At 47.2% G+C, this 20476-nt stretch overlaps 1 protein-coding gene across 1 annotated transcript in view; it reads left to right on the plus strand.

Annotated features, from left to right (window-relative positions):
* The first annotated feature begins 306 nt into the window (after positions 1–306).
* LOC144762664 (uncharacterized) overlaps positions 307–20476 on the plus strand; it is a 54810-nt gene continuing 34640 nt past the window's right edge. Inside the window, exon 1 of the mRNA XM_078647904.1 lies at positions 307–364. The gene's annotated coding sequence lies outside the window, so the exon portion shown is untranslated. The remainder of the gene's footprint in view (positions 365–20476) is intronic.

Genomic DNA, 20476 nt, shown 5'->3' on the forward strand with positions numbered 1-20476 from the left:
CGTCCACCCACTGCTTTCTTGCAGCGCGAGAAAGACAAAACATAGAATGGTAATAACTTTTAGTTTGCTTTGTGCATTGCAGGCCGGCGGGTCGGCGGGGCTGGCGGGGGAGGAGTGGTTTGCCCACTCCTGAGTGTGCAACAACTGTTTGGTCGGCCCTCTCAGGCCACCGAATACCCTTCTCCATGCAGGCAGCCTGCCTGGAGAACATGCCCGCCCCTGGCTGGGTGCTGTCCTGACCAATCACAACCCTGCTGATTGGCTTAGTGGAGGGAGCCTGGCTGCCTGCTTCCTGTTCCTGTCTGAGTCAGGAGAGCAGGAGACCAGGAGCAGGAGCAGAGAAGACGTGGGACCCAGCAGAAAGGTGACTTTAGTTTTATTTATGTCATTATTTTATTTCCCCGCGACACCCCAGCGATGCCCCGGCTACACCCCTGCAAATCCCTCATCCCATGCCCCCTTGAGCCAACCCCCACCCGCGAGCAATGCCGGACGCTACTGTAAATAATTGCACATTAAATGCAAATAAATCACCAGCAGATTATTTAGGTCGCCTTAGGGTGGTTTTTGAGCAGCACTCAGGGATAAAAGATACTTCTATGAATGCCAAGCAAACAGTACCAGTTGCTTTCGTCCAAGTGTTGCCCTTTAAGGTGGCGGCCGACTTTGAAACTAAGAAACCATGTTCGAGTCTGGTGGGAGGCTCAAACATATTGTGATTCTGGGCAAATCACTTAATTATCCCGTGCCTATAAATGAATGTGTCTGTCTGTAATGCCATTGGTGCTCATTTAAAGCGCTCTGATACCTTCGGGTTGAGTTCACGCTATACAAAACTGGAGAAAAAAAACATTTAGCGTTTGTGCGGGTTGGCAGAGTAAATATTTGAATGAGTTAGTCACAGTTGCAAACCAGTTTGTAAGTTGTCAGTACAAAAAGAGAGGACTAACTGAGGAGAGGCTGAAGGTTCCGCATATGCAACATTTTCAGCCTAAAGGAAAAGGAATGGGAGGTGCAGGGCAAGGGAGAGGGTGCCAGCAAATGCAGGGTCAGAGGGACTGCTTTTATTGTGGGTGAGATGCGCACTGAAGAATGAATGTCCTAACAGACCTAGCCACACAAGACTGATTGACATAGTACCTCAGTTTGTGCCAGACCAGCACAACTCACAGCATGCTCCTCTACCTGCGAATACCACCTAGTACTAGGATGGCCCGAGGGAAAGTAATTTTATAATGACATCACGGTCCCTGTTTTTGCTTTTTGTTTGATCTGTTTATTAAAGATTTTTTTTTGCTAAGTGCACATGAATATAAAACGATATACCATCATAGTAATTATCATACAGAACCAGTAGGTAAGTAGCAGGTCCAAATCGTAAATCAACAGCTCAGCGGCATGGTTATATCAGTTAAATTATGTACAACTGATAACGACAATTGGCATATCCCATCAATCGTATAACCTCCTCCCTCTGTCAACAATGCTGCTCAATCACATTATAACTCAACTGTGCAATACCCGTCAAGTACATAAGCACGGCTCTTATGGCTTCACTCCGCCATATCACATCAATCTGTTTATGCAGTCAAACAATTTTATCAAAAACACATAACATGGAAAATGCTATCGGTAAGGGGGGTAGGAGGAGAAACAAGAGCCACACAGAGGTAGGAAAGGGAACACAGATCCCAGTTGTCACAAAACAGGAACCTGTTGACTATCATATGGGTGCACAACATGACTGTTAGGAGAAATGACCGTCCAGTTTGGGGTACGAGGGACTCTGTCTACACATCAACGTGAAACTCGGGCCATAGGTCTACCCATGTATTACACACTATAAATCCAGAGTGGGAACATCCAATGGGCCTTATAGCACCAACAACCCCTGTAACACACACAGCATAGCATTTCATGCAGCGGAAATAGGGAATTTATGCAAATCCAGCATATCCTCCCGTAACAGGGAAACCGCCTCCGCCTTCATCCAGTACAGCATGGAGGGGAACCAAGCCTTCATCGGAGGGGGCTCCTCTGCCTTCCACCTACGGGTAATCAATCATTTGGCCACAATGAAACATAGATCCAGAAACCGGGTGGATGCTTTATGCTTTTTGTTTCTTGGAAATATGCCAGTGATACATGTCTCCCTTGTCCGTGGCACAGCAATGTCCGTGCAAGTGGCTAATGCCCCAAGCACCCCCCCCCCCAGTAAGCATGCAAATCGAGGGAGGATCAAAGCATGTGTAAAAGATCAGCATTCGCCAGCTTGCAGCATGGGCAGCATGCTTCCTGTCTATGAAAATATCAATTTATTTTGTCCGGGGAGAGATATGCCCTGTGGACAATGTAGAATTGGATTAACCTAAAACGGGCATTTCTGGGGACCTGCTTGGGACTCTCCAGGACCACGGACCACTCCTTTTCCAAATAGGGCCTCCCCTGGTCTGCCTCCCACTTAACTCGCAATGGCATTAAGTCCATTAGAGTATGCTCCCTGATCGATTCCGCAAACCACTTCACTGGGTAGTGTCCCGTACCCGTAAAATGCATATATTGCATTAGGAGATGCGTCAGAGGCTCCTTTGCGATTCCTCCCCACCAGCGCTTCATCGCGGCCGTCCAGGAGGGGAAACATCCTTTACAACGAAACTTTTTCCACGCAGTACCTTTACAACGCAGGTATTACAACGCACGTCGTTACAATGACTTACGCTGGAGGGCGCTGTAGGATAGGGAATAGTTTAATTTACTATCCAAAACGGTATACAACGGTAACCACGCATTTTTTACAACGCGGTACCGTTACCACGCTACTTTTACCACGCAAGTCGTTACCACGACTTGCGCTGGGGGGGCGCTCCAGGATAGTAAATAGTTTAATTTACTATCCAACTCCTTTCCCTAGAGTCCACGGGGACTGGAGTTGGAATAGTAAATTAAAAAATTTACTATCCAGCGCCCCTCCACGCAAGTCGTTGTAACAACTTGCGTGGTAAAAGTAGCGTTGTAACGGTACGCGTTGTAAAAGTACGCGTGGTACCGTCATCCATCCATCCAAAACCTTCCCTACTATCCACGGGGACTGGAGTTGTAATAGTAAATTAAACTATTCCACTATCCAGCGCCCCCCAACGCAAGTCATTGTAACGACTTGCGTTGTAAAATCTGCGTTGTAAAGGCATGCGTGGAAAAAGCATGCGTTGTAACGACATACATCCGTCCAGGAGGCATGATTTAGAAATTGGCATGGGGAAACTCCGTCTTCTTCTGTGATAGCCAGGAATGGCTGTAATGCGCCCACTCCGTTTAGGTCCCCTAGGCTAGTTTTACTAGCCACCACCCAGTCTGGAAGGTCGGTACTCTGTACGCATCCCTGCACGGTCGGCATACCTAATATGGTCACAAGCAGCGCGTATGGTGTGACCTGTCTAGTGAGATGGAGCGCCCTACGGAAAACTTTCCGCTCCATCAGGGACCATTAAAGGTAGAGGTTAGTTCGATCTGTTACAAGGGTGAAATAGGGAGAGGATCTTGTCCAGAGAGTACGGAGGGTCACATTCTGCCGAGTCAGATAAGTGTAGTTCTCCCACCCATTTCGCCACCCACTGGATTTGAGGGTTGTATGTCAATACAATGCAGGCTTTTACCCCGCATGCCATTACAACGCGGGGATTACAACGAAAAACGAAAGTCGTTACAACGACTTTCGTTCTGAAGAGGATTGTTAGGGATTTCATCTAGAATAACTCGCAGTGCAGGGTGGCAAAGGCGAAGTTGTACCTACCTTGTTTGAGGGGGTCTGGCTCTACCCAACCTAGAACATTATTTCCTGGCATCTCAAATCCGGGGAACAGCCATAACAACGCGGGGATTACCCCGCACTGCCATTACAACGCGGGATTACAGCGAAAGTCGTTGCAGCGACTTTCGCTGGAGGGCGCTGTTGGATAGGGAATAGTTCAATTTTCTATCCAACACCTTCCCTACTGTCAACGTGGGCTGGAGTTGGAATAGAAAATTAAACTATTCCACTATCCAGCGCTCTCCCGAGCGGAAGAAGGTCACAGGTAGGTAGTGCGGTAGATTAGCAAAATACTAAAGGAGATGTGGCAACATGACCAATTTGATTAACTCCCCCCTACCTATAACCAAAAGGTTAAGCGTCTTCCAGAACTCAATCTGAGACTTAAGCGCTGTGACCGCCCTTGTGATGTTACCGTCCATAAGATCCCGATCATTATGGTAAATACGGACCCCAAATATCTGAACACTACCAGATGCCATTGCACTACCGTCCCGTCCACCTCCCGACCCTGATCTTCCGTACCAGGATTAAAGGGGTATAAGGAAGATTTGCCCCAGTGCACACCTAGCCCAGACTGAAAGGCAAAAGACCTCAGTGTGGCAGGCATGACTCGTGGGATTGCCTGAATATCCTTAACGTACAACAAAATGTCGTCCCCCATCCCGGTGCCGATTTTTGTAGTGTCATCGCTAACAGTTCAATCACCAGGGCAAAGAACAAAGGAGAGAGGGGACACCTATGGCGACTCCCCTGTTCAATCAATATAGGGTCAGAGGAGAGAGTCCCTAGCCGCACCTGAACCGTAGGAGCCCCGTACAGTAATCCGATAAGGCTTAGGATGTAAAGCCCAAGTCCTAATCGATGAAGCACAGCAAACATGAAGGACCACTCAACTGTGTTAAAGGCCTTCTCCAACTCCAGCACAACACAACGGGCCGTTGGCCAATCCATTGTAGCACAGCACATCACCCGGTACAGCCACTGTATGTTAAGCAACGTGCTACGGGCCGGTACAAACCCATTTTATTGTTGGTGAACCAATTGAGGGATCAGTGGTTCTAACCGATTTGCCAGGATATCTGCTAGATTCTTATAGTCCCTATTCAGGAGCGCCAAGGGGCGATAGGCCCCTGCGGAGGTGGTGCTCCTATCCAGTTTGGGAAGTGTGATCAAGGCTCTTGAGCCCCTCTGTGTATACCTTAAGGAGCTGTGGGCTTAGGGGGTCAGCATATGTCTAATAAAATTCATAGGGAAAGCTGTCGGTGCTAGGAACCTTCATAGATGGCAAAGCCCGCATTGTACCCCTAACCTCATCTAGAGTGAGCGAGGCATCTAGTTCCATCTGCTGTTCCGTCGACAGCACTGGGAAGGGAAGTCCCTCTAAGAACTGCTGTATTGAAGAGGAGTGTGATGCAAAGTTGAGGCAGCGCTGCCGGTCCAGGAGCTCCGTGTGTTTCTTGCACGCCTCCTCCAGGTCGGCCAATCCCCCAGCATCTACCCCCACCCTAGACTCCAACGGCAACAGACGCCTATCTACATCGAGCAGGTCCTATGCCACTTGCTGTCGCAGCCCGTAGCCCAGTCCCAAACACTTCCCTCTCAGGGTGACTTTCATAGCCGCCCACTCCACTAGCGAGGAGAAGGCGGTCCCCACATTGAACGCAAAGTAGTCTCCTATAGCCTATCCAATTGCCTTCCGAAAATTCGAATCCTCAAGCATGGCTGGTTGCAGCCTCCATGTAGGGACTCCCGGGTTCCCACCCTCGCAGGCCAACACAACACAGTGAGGGTTGTGATTGGAGTGTGTGTGCCCCCAATACTCCGATTTTGAGACATATGGAAGGAGGCAGGGGGACCCAAAGAACCTATCGAGTCGAACATGTAGATTATGAGGTACTGAAAAAAATGAGTACACCCTCTCCCCCGGGTGATGTGTCCCAGGGTGTATCCAGATAAAAGCCCCCCTAGAAAACATGGAGTAATCCATGGCATATATTTTACCCCTCCACCTACGCTGTAATCGGGTAACTTCTATGGCGTTTAGGTGTGTCTCCTGCAATAACGCCACATACACATTATGACGTTTTAGATAGGAGTACACTGCATACCTACAGGAAGGTGTGCGGCGACCCCGGATATTCTAGGTAAGTATCACATGACCCATGGCAGAGCTAAGGGAAGTGAACAATAGTGAATAGCAATCCCCCCTCTCGGATCCTACTAATTAGCAGTCGGACATGTACAACAACAATTCCAATGTCCCTCCCACAGATTCCCGCAGGAAAAGGGAAACGGGAAAAACCAAACAAGGAAAGAAGAAACCTTGTAAGTGCAACACCCAGAATATTGAGGTGTCATCCAAACACAACATACAGCAACCTAGCCGCATGTCCTACTGGCCCCGAAGAGATGAGGAAAACAGGGGGTTGTGTAGCCATGCAGGGTATGGTCTCATAATCCCCACAAGTCAACTAATAATGCATTGTCACAGCATAGATCTGAAAGCCAAGAACAGCAAACCCCCCAGGACGCAGAGACACTCCAAACACACCAGCCCCACCCCATCCTGATTCATGATAGCACACAGACATTAGGAACATTAAAAATACCCCCCCCACAGCAATTCAAACAGCAGGACCCAGAAATGTATTTCCAAGACAGCCATTTTCATACAATACTATGTGCCGTCTGGGAAATAACGTCTGGCATTCTCATGGACACCTTATCAGATGAGTCTGCGATCAAGGAGCCCCCGTCCCAATGAATGAAAGCAAGAGTCCACTTTGTCCTCCGGTGCCATCTGCTCCGTAATGCAAAACACCTCCTGTCGTTCTCTAGGGATCTGGTCCAGGCCAGGCCCTGCTACTGACCCCAGGAACCGCCTTCCGGGATCCTCTACCACCTCCTTCCCCAGACCATGTCGCAGCAGTGCCCATGGTTCTTGGACCAGAATACTGACCCGACGTCTTCAGCCAGTCCCAAACAACCTGAGGCGTGTCAAAGAACCTGGACTGCCCATCAGAGACGACACAGAGTCTGGCCGGGAACATCAATGAATAGGAGAGACTGAGCTGCTGAAGCTGTCATTTAATCGTCAAGACATACCCCGCTGGTGCTGGACTTTCATTTTGCAGTTAGGAAAAAACAACACCTTTTTCGTTTTCATATTGGATGTCGTCCAGTTTCCTCGTCTCCCAGAGGATCACATCCCGATCCCTGAAGTGGAGGAGTTTAAAGATGAGAAGACGTGCCCTGTCACTGGGGGCCAGCTTTCTGCCTGGGACACGATGCGCCCGTTCTATGGTGAAGAATGTGGAGAATTCTGCATGTGGTAAGATGGTTTTAAGCCAGTTTTCCAAGAAGGTGACTGCGTCTTGGTCCTCCGCACCTTCCGGCAGCCCAATCACCCGGATATTGTTCCGCCACAAGCGGCCCTCTGCATCCTCAATGCGGTCCTCAAGATATCAGATCCGAACTTCATGGGTATTCTTCTGTGTTTCCTGGAACTTCGTGGCGGGCTTCAATTCAGCAACTTCCTTACAGCAGCGACCCGATCCTTCAAATTCAGATGGTCAGCATGCAGCAGGTTGAGGTCCAGAGCCACCTTGTCCAACTTGGCTTCCATGGATGTGCTAGAGCGCTCAAAGGCCTGCAGTATAGCATCGAGGCGATCCTCAAGAGTCGTCCTCTCCCCCATCTGCAGTGGTGGATCAGTGTCGCTGGCACCCACCGCTTGCGAGGAGGCCCTGGAGCTGCACCTGTGCGTCTCATTTTCCTGTACACAACCAGGCATGTCCACTGTACACCCACCTGCCCCACGAGGTCCCCCTGCAGCACCTCTCAGCCCAACACCAGTCCTCTCCTCCACAGCCCACAATTGCAGGCCCCAGGCCGCTCCCACGCCGCTCACTTCTACAAGTGGAACCAGGGGGGCCACTCCTACCGCTCCACGGTCACCAAGGCACCGGGACTCCACGCCGCCCCTCCAATCTGAAGGGCATCACCAACGCACTCCTGCGACGAATGCTTGTGACCAGGTACACCCAGCTGCGCCACACGCATGCTCCTTCTTACAGCACACTCCCAAACAGTGCCACCACTTCCTGATGTGGTTCTACTAGTACGGCTAGCCGGGGTGACCCTCACCTGCATTTCCCTACGCACACCGGCTGTCCAATCGTGGGCCGGTGACCAAACAGGCTCCCACCAGATGCCTCCTCCTGTCTTATGGCTCACTTCAGGCCTGCTAGGCCCTCCAGCCGCTATGTCTGCCTCCGGACGGCTGCCGGCACCACCTCAACATCTTGTTGGGGGCCCACGTGGGCCTTACTCAATCAAAACTGGAGCCGGTCTACCTGCGGGTGCCTCTGCACCATTTTCTCTGACGTTCAAGGGACAGCGCACATCCCGACTTGGCCGCAGTCTAAGTGTGCATCTCCTCCTAGATCCTCACAGGCCAGACTGTTCGCTGCCCTCTGCTTCTCAGTGACCCACTCCTCCGCACGCTGCCCCATACCACCCTCCTGTGGGGCACGGCATGCACAAATATCCCAGTTGGGCAAGCAAGGCCCAGTCACAGGTGCTCCGCCTGGCCAATCCCGGTCATGGCCCTACCACCGCTCACCGGCGCTCCACTGTGGCGGGAGAGGCCCTTATCCTCACAGGTGAAACCACTCATTGCTCCCTATGTCTCGGGGGCCGGCTTCTTCACACACCGCCTCGCACCACTCTCTGTGGGTGCATAGCGTGCACCGATGTCTGGGTCCAGAATGCGAGGCCCAGTCACAGGCACCCCTCCTGGCCGATCGTGGCCAAGGTCCTTTAGCTGAACGCCGACGCTCCGCTGTACACCACGGGCAACTTGCCATCCGGATCCTGCATCAACCTCTGCTGACCCCTCCGGGTGTCACCAGGGAATCACCTACCGCCCGATGGCACCAGATTTCGGCAATGTAGGAGAAATACTCCAAATTAAGGGGATATATGACAGAACGCTCTCAGAACCCGTCTCCCAGGCTGACCCTATGTCTCATTTAAAATAAATGGGAAAGTGACTGACTTCCTACTAGGCATAGGTGCTACCTATTGTGCCTTGAAGGCTTCAGAGTTCCCTAATTTGCCACTCACTGATATCTCAATTAATACAGTGGGGATAGCCAACAATGTAGGCTCTCACCTAGTCTCCTAGCCTGTCACCGGTGCTAGCTGCTAGTCTTAGTCGAAAAGCCAAGTTTTGAGTCCCTTCGTGAATTTGATCCGCGATGGTGCAGTGCGGAGGTGGAGGGGCGGAGTGTTCCGAGCTGTGGTGGTGAGGTGAGTGAAGGAGCGTCATCCAGTGCGGCTGTGGCATATCGTGGTATCTCTGTGAGGGCGAGGTGTGCTGAGCAGAGGTTCCTGTGTGGCTGGTGGTTGATGTATGTGGTGGTCCATGTAGGCAGGTCCTTGGTCATGGAGAGCTTTGTAGGCATTGGTCTGGAGCTTGAAGTGGCATCTCTTCTAAACTGGGAGCCAGTGGAGGCCCTTAGGGGTTGGGTGATGTGGGTTCTCTCTGGTAGGTTGAGGATCAGTCTAGTTGCTGAGTCCTGGTTCGACTGTAGTCTTTACACGAGTTTGGTGGTGGTGCCATCATAAAGTGCGTTGCTGTAGTCCAGTAGGCTGGTGATGAGGGCCTGCATTACCGTTTTCCTGGAATTGATGCAGAGCCACTTGAAGATCTTGCAGGGCATGTGGAAGCTGTCACGATCCGGTCGAGCTCCTCGGGATCAGGGTGATGCTTAAAGGGGTCTACCTCCTGACTTCCCCACACTCTGACTAGTGAAGAACACACAGAGCATAGGGGTAGTCAAGCGAGGGAAGGAAAGGGAGGGAGCAGCAGTGGAAGGGATACCTGAAACGAGAACACACAAAAGGTTAAGCACAAGAAGGTATGCTAACTACTCTCATATATTCTCGCTAGTACCCAGCACACCTTTTTCTCTAAGCAACAAATTAATCCTTTTCCAATCCAGCATGTAATAGACACGAAAGTCTAACAAGAAATGTAAATTAAACAAAAAACGGTGAGTATATACTTAGCACATCCGACCTGGATGCCTAAGCTTACCAATCCACCCAGGGTCCTTAGCTTTACAGGGAAGAACCCAGAAGGAAGGCTCCAGCAATCAGGCTGCTTCACCAGGTGATCAAAATAGTCATTCTTTAACCCCGAAGAATGACAACCAGACACGTTCGGGGAAAGCCGCAGGCAAGGGCAGGAACATGGAGGGGACAGAACGGCAGCCGCCATTCCTGGATGGCATCTGACAAACACGCCAAATGTATATCCCCTTCCCCGCTGCAGCCGCTGGCGGGAAGGGAAAACGACCAGTCCTGCTCGGCCAAGCAGGAGGGGTCCATTAGGTTGTTTCTCACCAGGTGTTCAGTGAATTGGAGGTTGATGGCATTCTCCAGGACTTTGGTGGGGAATGGGAGCAGTAAGATGGGATGGTAGTTCTTTAGCTCGTTGTGGTCGGCCAAGGGTTTTTTGAGTAGTCAGGCCTCGCAGTCTTTCCAGTTTTCTGGAAAGGGGGCCATAGTTATCAAGGCGTTAAAGTGATTTTACTGAGCCCTCTACAAAATCAGCACAGGATTTAGTGAATCTTTGTATGTCCTGGACTCTATTCTGTTATTTCTCAGGTATAAGCCCAAATGTATGCACTAGGGAATCCTTCATGGGAGTGTATGAGTCACCTATACCCTCTGATTCAGGAGTTTATACCTCCCCAATGTAGGTACTAACTCATGCAGTAAGGCCTCTCCCAGTGCTGATGGATTTCTCTACTCATTCTCTTTTAGTTCAACTATACTTTATTAAAAAAGATATGGGAAGTGAAACTTGATAATGCGTAATATCGACAAGTGCTACAATATACAGCATAACCAGAAGTGTAAAACAACAGGTAATCATGTCATACTTCCAAGGGTAAGGGGATCCGAGGCATGATGAAAGCCTGACAAAAAACAACAACTGTTGGTGCTGGTCTTGGGAGTGCAGTAAAGGATATTGTAAGGGTCCCGCCTTGTCCTTAAACATGTAGAATAGGGTGTGGGTTGGTTGGTTCCGACCACCATTACCGCAAATTATATGACAGCGGAATGGAGTATAGTTACTGTACCAATATCTGGTATAGTCTGGACATTGTCCCTTTGTCAGTGCCTCATTTCCATCAGACAATGCTGCAGTCACTGAGTGCAAAACATATTGTTCCTGGGCATCAGCAAAAGATTTGTACTCCCCATCCTTAATCAGGTCAGAGAGTTGATTTAGACCTTTAGATTCGAGTGGTGTCCAGTTGGGTCCCCCCCCCCCTGCCAGAAGTGAGACATTGCATCCTAGGGATGCTTATGCACATACAGTGGGGTTTGTCTTTAGTAGTCAATGAGAGGTACGTTAGGCATGGACATTGGTGGTCAAAACCGGGTGCAGAGTTGGGATGCTGACAAGCGGTGGGGACAAACCCAACTTGGTCTGGGTGGACAAGACACAGGAGGACTAGTTTAAGTCTGTTAGCTAGCGGTTTGGCCAAATAAGAAATCGGTTGATAGCTAGAACAATTTATTAACAAAAGTCCTTTGTATTGCCATATGAGCCACCTCGTCGTTCTGATTCACTGTATATATTTGCACAAACTGCACCTCACGCACCGTCCCAGCTGATCACAATTGTCACTTGTGTCGCTATCCGTATGTCACAATCGCATACCTTGCACCAAGTCCAATTTGGGTCTGTTTTCTTGTACAGTGCTGCTACAACTGTTTTCTCACTTTCTTTTTTGGAATATATGATGCCTAAAGCACATTTATAAATCGATTTGAGTCTCCTTATTCCTGTTCATGTACTGCTTTTGCATATCAATGTAACTGTCTAAAAATAATACCAGTGGGGTCCTTGTTTATATGTCAAATATGCTGCGGCAGTCGTGGGTGGTTCAGGGCTCCACAGGCCCCCGTTGCCTGCTATGCACTCCACCCACCATTTCAGGGGATAAGGAGGAATAGACACTGCAGGAAGCCCACATGGATGGCACTGGGCAGTGCTGCTGAGCAAGTCAGGCCTCCTTGCTACCAGGGGCAGCCCCAAGGTGGTAAACACTTCATTTCCAAGTGGTGGCACCCTGCCAGAGAGGCAGGAGAAAGCCCAGTCGTCGAACACTGGCGGGAGCTCTACATCGGTGTTGCCAGCTTGCCTAGGTGCCAAGTTTTGCCACCACGCTACATATTCTTAGTGAACTTTTATAGGAGGCTAACCATTTGTCAATGTCATTCTCCACTACAAAGCTAGGCACAATACCTTTAGGGAAGTGAGGGATCTGTGACCACCCTTTAGACACCTGAATTTTACAGCCACCATTTTCCTTGGACTGCAGGAGTCCTATGCTGACCTTCGTCTCCTCTAAGACCAGTTTCAATTCTTGGATTGCAAGCCTCTTTGCCTCCAGTGCTTTGGCTGCTGGTTTGGCCTACAGCTTACTTGCTGACTGATTGTCACTGAGCTCCACTGGATAGGAAGCCAGCTCACAAGAACTATGCTGCTATATTTCCCATTACAATCATTGTATGGCGAATGAGGAAGCACGAGGATGAAGCAATACACCTGCCTAGGTGTATGTAGACTTGCCTGTCATGTACCAAAGTATGAAAATCCGCTTTGAACATACACACAAAGTACTCATTATTACAGATAATTTCCTTGGATACGCTGGTAGTGATAGATCACACGGAAGGGTCCTGGGCACATCTCAGGAAGGGAGCCAGGGCTGCTTAGAGAATAATAACAAGCATTTACAATGCAATGGTTTCGCCTTTGGAAAAGTTAGAGCTATTGGCATTGTAAATGACAAAATTTGTATTTATGTGTTGGTTTTGAAAACAGATAAATACATGGCATTGTCATTTACATTGCCATTAGCTTAATCTCTGCAGTCACTCTGCAGTCACTCTGCACTCCCTAGCACTCCCTAGTCACTCTGCAGTCACTCTGCACTCCCTAGCACTCCCTAGCACTCTGCAGTCACTCTGCACTCCCTAGTACTCTGCAGTCACTCTGCACTCCCTAGCACTCCCTAGTCACTCTGCACTCCCTAGTCACTCTGCACTCCCTAGCACTCCCTAGTCACTCTGCACTCCCTAGTCACTCTGCACTCCCTGGCACTCCCTAGCACTCCCTAGTCACTCTGCACTCCCTAGTCACTCGCACTCCCTAGCACTCTGCACTCCCTAGCACTCCCTAGTCACTCTGCACTCCCTAGTCACTCCACTCCCTAGTCACTCTGCACTCCCTAGTCACTCTGCACTCACTACTCTGCACTCACCACTCTGCACTCACCACTCTGCACTCTCTACCCTGCACTCTCTACTCTGCACTCTCTACTCTGCACACTCACTTTGCACTCAGCACTCACACTGAACTCAGTAGTCTGCAAACTCACTACTGTGCACTCACTACTCTGCACACTCACTACTCTGCACTCTGCACTCACTACTCTGCACTCTGCACTCTACACACTCACTCTGCACTCTGCACAAAGATCCGTTACAATTAAAATAAAATAAAACGATGTGTAAAAAATTATATGAAGTAATCTTCCTCGAGTTTTTCTAGCACCCGATTCTCTCCCTTCCTTCCCCCTTCTAGCTCCCACCTCACCTTCTGCCCACACTTTTTCAGATTATGCTGTGAATGGGTGCAAGTATTTATTTTACTTAATGCAGTTTTATATAGCGTAAACTTTTCTAGCACCGATTCTCTCCCTTCCTTCCCCCTTCTAGCTCCCCACCTCACCTTCTGCCCACACTTTTTCAGATTATGCTGTGAATGGGTGCAAGTATTTATTTTACTTAATGCAGTTTTATATAGCGTAAACTTTACCCAAAGTTGTCAGACCGCTTTACAATAGAACCAAGTAAATTACATAATTTCATTTTACAGTGTTTTAAGAAGACGCAAACACACTGCAGACTTGGTCTAATAACGTGGCTGCTGTGTGGCGTCTTAATTACAAGCTCCTTTGCGCCGCCCCTACGTCACTTTTGTCCATGTTTAAAAGTGACGCACTGGCGGTGGAAGGGGCTTGTAAGTAAGCCCCTCAGCGTTATTCTCCCCAAAGCATGTGACAACTTCAGGCACTGACACAATGGATTAAAGGACGGTGCAACCACAGTTATGTATCATAGATTATATACTCGCAGAGGTATGTGACAGCATTACAATTACACAATAAGATAGCGCCGCACAGGGCGAGCTGTGAGGGGATCTGGGTGGAGGGACAAAGGGAATGAGGGATGGTGGGCAAAAAGAGATGGGGTGAAGGAGGGACGAGGGGGTCGTAGGGAGGGGGGTGGGGCGCCAAGGACGGATGGTGGACGTGGTATACAAGGACGAGGGAGGGATAGAGTTATTGGGTGTAGGGATAGGGAGGGTCGTAGGAAGTGGGTACGAAGGGAAGGGGCCGGAATGGAAGGGGGGAGACGAGGGAGGAGATGAAGAGAAGAAACGGCAGGAGAACTGAGGGAAGGGGGCCGGACAAGCTGGCTGCAGAGGGAAGAATGGCTGAGTGAAACCGGGTAGTGGAGAGAAGGAGGGACGAAGTGAAGGAGATGTGAGAAGGATAGGATGAGAGGGTTGGAAGGGAGCCTGGCTGAGGCTCGGAAGGGAGCCTGGCTGAGGCTCGGCAGGGGCTAGAGCTGAATAACAGACGGGATGCAGCGGGGGACTGTGTGTAGTGATGGAGGGGTAGGTGAGGCGAAGGGTCGTGATCTGATGGTGGGAAGAAGGGGCACCAGAGGAGAAGACGGACTCAGGAGAGACAGGCAGGGAGGATGGACCTTACCTTCCAGACAGATGTTCTCAAAAACTCCGATTGCTTCTACTTTCCCCCGAACCAGAGCAAACATCTGTCTAGAGGCTACTTTCAGGAAGAAACAAGGAAAGGCACGGACAGTGGGAGGGGGGCAGGAAAGGCAAGGACAGGCACGGACGCTGCTGAAGCACTGCAATTCCTTGGATTTTGTGTTCTGGAGCCTGTTTAAATGTTACAAGGGTTTTGAACAAGACTATATTAATCTCAGGGTACTGAAGCATTGGACCTTTTCAACCGTATCTATGAAGTCGGAAAAGTGTCTGATAAGGGTAAGTCACAGAGTATCTCAGCAGCCATGGTAAACAGCGGTTCAACAAGGCAGTTAATTCCACAGATGACCGGTCTCACAGACATAAGCTTGCAATGTACAGACATAAGCTTGCAATGTCAAAGTAAACAATGAGGATTGAGGCCAAAACTTTTCCAAGGCGTGTCTTTCACATTTGGCTACACAACAGCGGGAGGGGGGGGCGGGAAAGGCACGGACAGCGGGAGGGGGGGCGGGAAAGGCTCGGACAGGCACGGACGCTGCTGAAGCACTGCAATTCCTTGGATTTTGTGTTCTGGAGCCTGTTTAAATGTTACAAGGGTTTTGAACAAGACTATATTAATCTCAGGGTACTGAAGCATTGGACCTTTTCAACCGTATCTATGAAGTCGGAAAAGTGTCTGATAAGGGTAAGTCACGGGGTATCTCAGCAGCTATGGTAAACAGCGGTTCAACAAGGCAGTTAATTCCACAGATGACCGGTCTCACAGACATAAGCTTGCAATGTACAGACATAAGCTTGCAATGTCAAAGTAAACAATGAGGATTGAGGCCAAAACTTTTCCAAGGCGTGTCTTTCACATTTGGCTACACAACAGCGGGAGGGGGGGCGGGAAAGGCACGGATAGCGGGAGGGGGGGCGGGCAAGGCACGGACAGCGGGAGGGGGGGCGGGAAAGGCACGGACAGGCACGGATGCTGCTGAAGCACTGCAATTCCTTGGATTTTGTGTTCTGGAGCCTGTTTAAATGTTACAAGGGTTTTGAACAAGACTATATTAATCTCAGGGTACTGAAGCATTGGACCTTTTCAACCGTATCTATGAAGTGGGAAAAGTGTCTGATAAGGGTTAGTCACGGAGTATCTCAGCAGCCATGGTAAACAGCGGTTCAACAAGGCAGTTAATTCCACAGATGACCGGTCTCACAGACATAAGCTTGCAATGTACAGACATAAGTGTAGTGAGACAGATAGAGAATATACGAAGTAGGTGTCACTGGTATTTATTATAGGTTCAGTTAAATACATAAAGGACCCGCAAGGAGCGGAATTGGCACAACAGGTGGTAACAGCGGCCAGCTGTCATCTAACATGACAGTTGACTGACGTCATATAAATAGTACACGAACATTCCATGATCTGACATGATGATGTCAGATCATGAAGGTAGAAAACATACTGCTATCAAACCCCCCTTCACATAACATACAGAAGGTACAACATCTCCCTTTTTTCCCCATGAAAAATAAAACAATACAATGTAATTAATCCATTACATAGTCTTTGAATCTCGCGGGCAGACTAATGTTTCTTCCACTTCTAGAAGACATTCCCTCTATAGATTCAGAATTGATTTCACTAGCAATTTCAGTAGGTGCTCTTGTGTTAACATCCCTAGATTTCAAGACAGTGGTATCTTGCGTTATAGCAGAGTCATTTTCATCAACAGAGATACAACTGGAACTATCAACTAATTCCGAGGAAAATCTGTGGTTGTCAATTGCATGAGATTGGTATGAAGTATTTGGCATATCTTCCCATTCTAGCACACTGTCATCAAAGCTATTTTCATCGTTATCTACATTTTTCATTATTATATTCTCTTGACCAGGTTTAAGTTTCACTACATGGTCCTTACTTCGCCATCCTTCACCTTCAACCAAAACAGCACCATTGGTAGCCCTTCTAACTCTCATAGGTTTACTAAATTTAGATTCTCCCTTTCTCACCATACCAGGTTTCTTCACTAAAACCCAATCTCCCGGTGTTATACATTTATCTTTTGCTCTGTTGACCATGTCACAATATGCTTTGGTTGCTCTTTGTTTTCTCTCAATGCTTTCTTTCACTCTGAGCTCCTCATCATTTATCTCTTTGGATTCAGTTGCAACACTACTCCATCCACCTATTTTAGGAGTTATAATGTTGTTACAGGTTCTCCCTCTCATCAAAAAAAACGGAGTGTGTTTGGTGGCATCTTTAGGTGTATTATTGTACGTATTAACTTTTACTCTCATGAATTCTCTCACATCCATTTTATTTGCAATTGCCATTTGAATTCCTTCTTTAAAGAATCTATTCAGTCTCTCCACTTGGCCATTACTTTTTGGACTGTATAAAGGAGTTTTTTCTTGAGTAATGCCTGATATCTTCAGAAATTCTTTCATGCTGCTCGAAACTAATTGTGAACCGTTGTCTGACACCAAAATTTTCGGCTGTCCTTCTCTGTCAAAAACTTTTTTTAAATAATTAATGACTACTTCTGTAGTGACAGCAGTCACGAATTTGTAACAAACCCACTTTGAATAGTAGTCTGTTAAAACTATCAAGTACTTACTTACATTTGGCATAATATTAAATGGTCCGGCGAAATCAATTGCGATTTTTACCCATGGTCCATTTGGAATTGCTACATTCTGCAACTCATTTTTCTCAACTCTCCAGTGCTTGTCAGATTTCAAACATTATTCACATTTGTCTACATAGCTCCTCACTTCACTGTCCACTCCTGGCCACCAGTAATGCATTCTAAGTATGTTTCTAGTGGAAGTGATACCAGGATGTCCTCTGTGAGCCAGTTTTACAATTTTTTGTCTGAGTTCATACGGCGGCACAAAGACTTCACCTCTTTTGAGATATCCACTTTCCAATGTCAATTCATCACTCACTTGCTGATAACTCCTCAGTTCAGTAGGTAAGTTCCTTATAGGTGGCCATGTACTTCGCACATATTCATGAACTCTTGCTAACACGGTATCCTTAACCAACTCCTCTTGCCATTCCTTCTCAGTTATGGATCCTTCACACATGACAGTTGCATCAATAAGTGCAACTACGCATTCAGTGTCATCCTGCGTTTCCTCCTTCAGATTTCGTATGGGCAACCGTGACAAACAGTCAGCTCTACTGTTTTTGCCACCTTTGATGTGCTCAATCATGTAATTGAATTCCTGTAACTTTGACATCAGTCTTAGGAGTCTCGAGCTTGCATTTCCATTGCCTCGTCCCATACCATCCAACATATATATTAGGGGTTTATGATCTGTCACGAGTGTGAAACTTTTACCCCATAAATAATCCTTGAGTTTGTGCACAGCCCACACACATGCCAAGGTTTCACGCTCGATAGTACTATAATTTCTTTCTGTCTCACTGAGTCTTCTAGATATAAAAGCAATTGTGTTTTCCTCACTTCCCTTCCTTTGACAAAACACAGCACCAATACCTTCATTGCTTGCATCCACAGTCACTATGTTTTCCAATTTCGGATCATATGGTTTTAAAGCAGGTGCCTTAACTAACTCTTCCTTCACCATTTTGAACGCTAGTTCCTGCTCAGTTGTCCATTTAAACACAACATTTTTCCTCAAAAGTTTCCTGAGTGGTTCTACTTTTCCAGCATATTTCTGCATGAACTTCGCATAATATTCACTGAGGCCCAGAAAACTTCTAAGTGAATCTTTGTCTTTGGGTTCTGGGGCCTCTCTAATGTCTTGCACAAGATCATCTTTTGGTAGTATTCCATCTGCAGATAATACATGCCCTAAATATTCAATTTCATTTGTCATGAATCTGCATTTGTCCTTTGACACTGTCATGCCCCTCTTTTCAATGACTCCCAAAACCTTATCTATTAGCGCCAAGTGATCGTGCTCTGTCTCAGAATGTAAAAGAATGTCATCCTGAAAGGCTTCGACTCCTTTCATTCCTCCAAACAGTATGTCCATAAGTTTTTGAAAGACACCTGAAGAGGACGCCAACCCAAAAGGTAGTCTCACATACCTGAAAGCTCCATATGGTGTTATAAACGTGGTTAGCTTCTTAGACCTTTCTGATAGACCTACTTGATGATAAGCTGCTCTTAAGTCAATTAATGAGAAAAACCTGGAACCTGAAACAGATTGGAGTATATCCTGAATTTTTGGTAGAGGATGACAGTTCACAATTATGTTTCTATTCAAAGACCTCAGGTCCACACACAACCTGATGTCTCCTGATTTTTTTTTCTTGGAAACAACAATTGCAGAAATCCATTCGGATTCTTCTGCTTCCTCAATTACTCCTTCCTTCATCAATTTCTCTAGTGCTTCCTTAAGCTCCACTTTAATTGACAAAGGTACAGTTCTAACTTTATGTTTACATGGTATGGCCCCCTCTTTAAGTTTAATATCATGGCTGAAACCTTTGACACAACCAATAACATTTCTGAAAACCACTTTATGTTTTTCTAGAGTGACACTCAAATTTGATTTACCTTCATCAACGCTAATATTGTTCACCCATTCTTCTCTCAATATAACAGGGTCTTTAGCTCCAGGGACCAATATAACTCCTAACTGAGCTAAGTCTCTCCACCCTACTAATATCCTCCCTTTTTCTGCCACATAGATTTTCGTATCAATAACTCTTCCCCTGAAAGTGACAGTATCATTAAAATACCCTAACATGTTTATTTCCTTCTCTCCGAAAGCTTTTGGGTTTATATCTGATTCAGTGAGTGGTACATTTTGCCATTTCTCTTCAAAAAGTACATCAGAAATAGTTGTTATGGGTGCACCAGAATCTGCAGTGAACTTAAGTTCAACCTCCCCAATCTTCACATCCCCTATTGGTCCTCTAATCTTACCGTCTTCCATTTCAACATAAAGGATAATATTAGAACACATTTCCTCATCGAAGTTTCCCACAGTGTTAATACTCATGTTGTTACTTGTTCCCTTAGTTTTACACAAAGTGGAATAATGACCATATTTCTTGCATTTGATACACTTCTTACCGATTGCGGGACAATTTTTAAAGTCTGCTAGGTGATCATTTGATCCACATCTAAAACAACTCATTTGCTTACCTCCTACCCTCCTTTCCCCCACATTTTTTCCATATGTCTTACCATCATTTTTCTTTTTGTCCTGCAAGTAAAATACATTAGTGTTATTCCCAGCATGTGATAATTCTCTGGTAGACACAAGCGATCTTTCTATACCCCTAGCTATGTCTATGACTTCCTGCAATGTTGGCCTTTTGCAAGCCAGCAACCTCTCCTGAACTTTTTTAGAGTAACAATAGAAAACGATTTGATCTCTTATGTATATATCAGTCATTTCATCATATTCACATTCAACAGCAAGAATTCTTAAACAAGCAATATATTCATCAACAGTTTCCCCCTCCTGCTGCTTCCTTAGAGCAAATCTATGCCTAGCGACCATTATGTTATTCTCCTCATCAAATTGTTTTTCAAGCCTTTTTAAAGCTTCATCATACTCATTCAAGGGTATAAAAGTTCCTGGTGGGTTTTCAAATTCGGGTAAACTGTCAAAAACGTCCTGCCCAGCCTTTCCCAATAGGCCAAACAATAAAGAACATTTTCTTTCCGCATCAAAAGCTTTCCCATCAATGGACACAATATAATTCTCAAAAGCCCTTTTCCATTTCTTCCACTTCATAGTGGGTTTACCAGGCTCTTCCAAAAAACGGGGAGGTGCACATATGTTGTTGC

Source organism: Lissotriton helveticus, chromosome 1_1 (assembly GCF_964261635.1).
Source record: "Lissotriton helveticus chromosome 1_1, aLisHel1.1, whole genome shotgun sequence".
NCBI classification, from domain to species: Eukaryota; Metazoa; Chordata; class Amphibia; order Caudata; family Salamandridae; genus Lissotriton; species Lissotriton helveticus.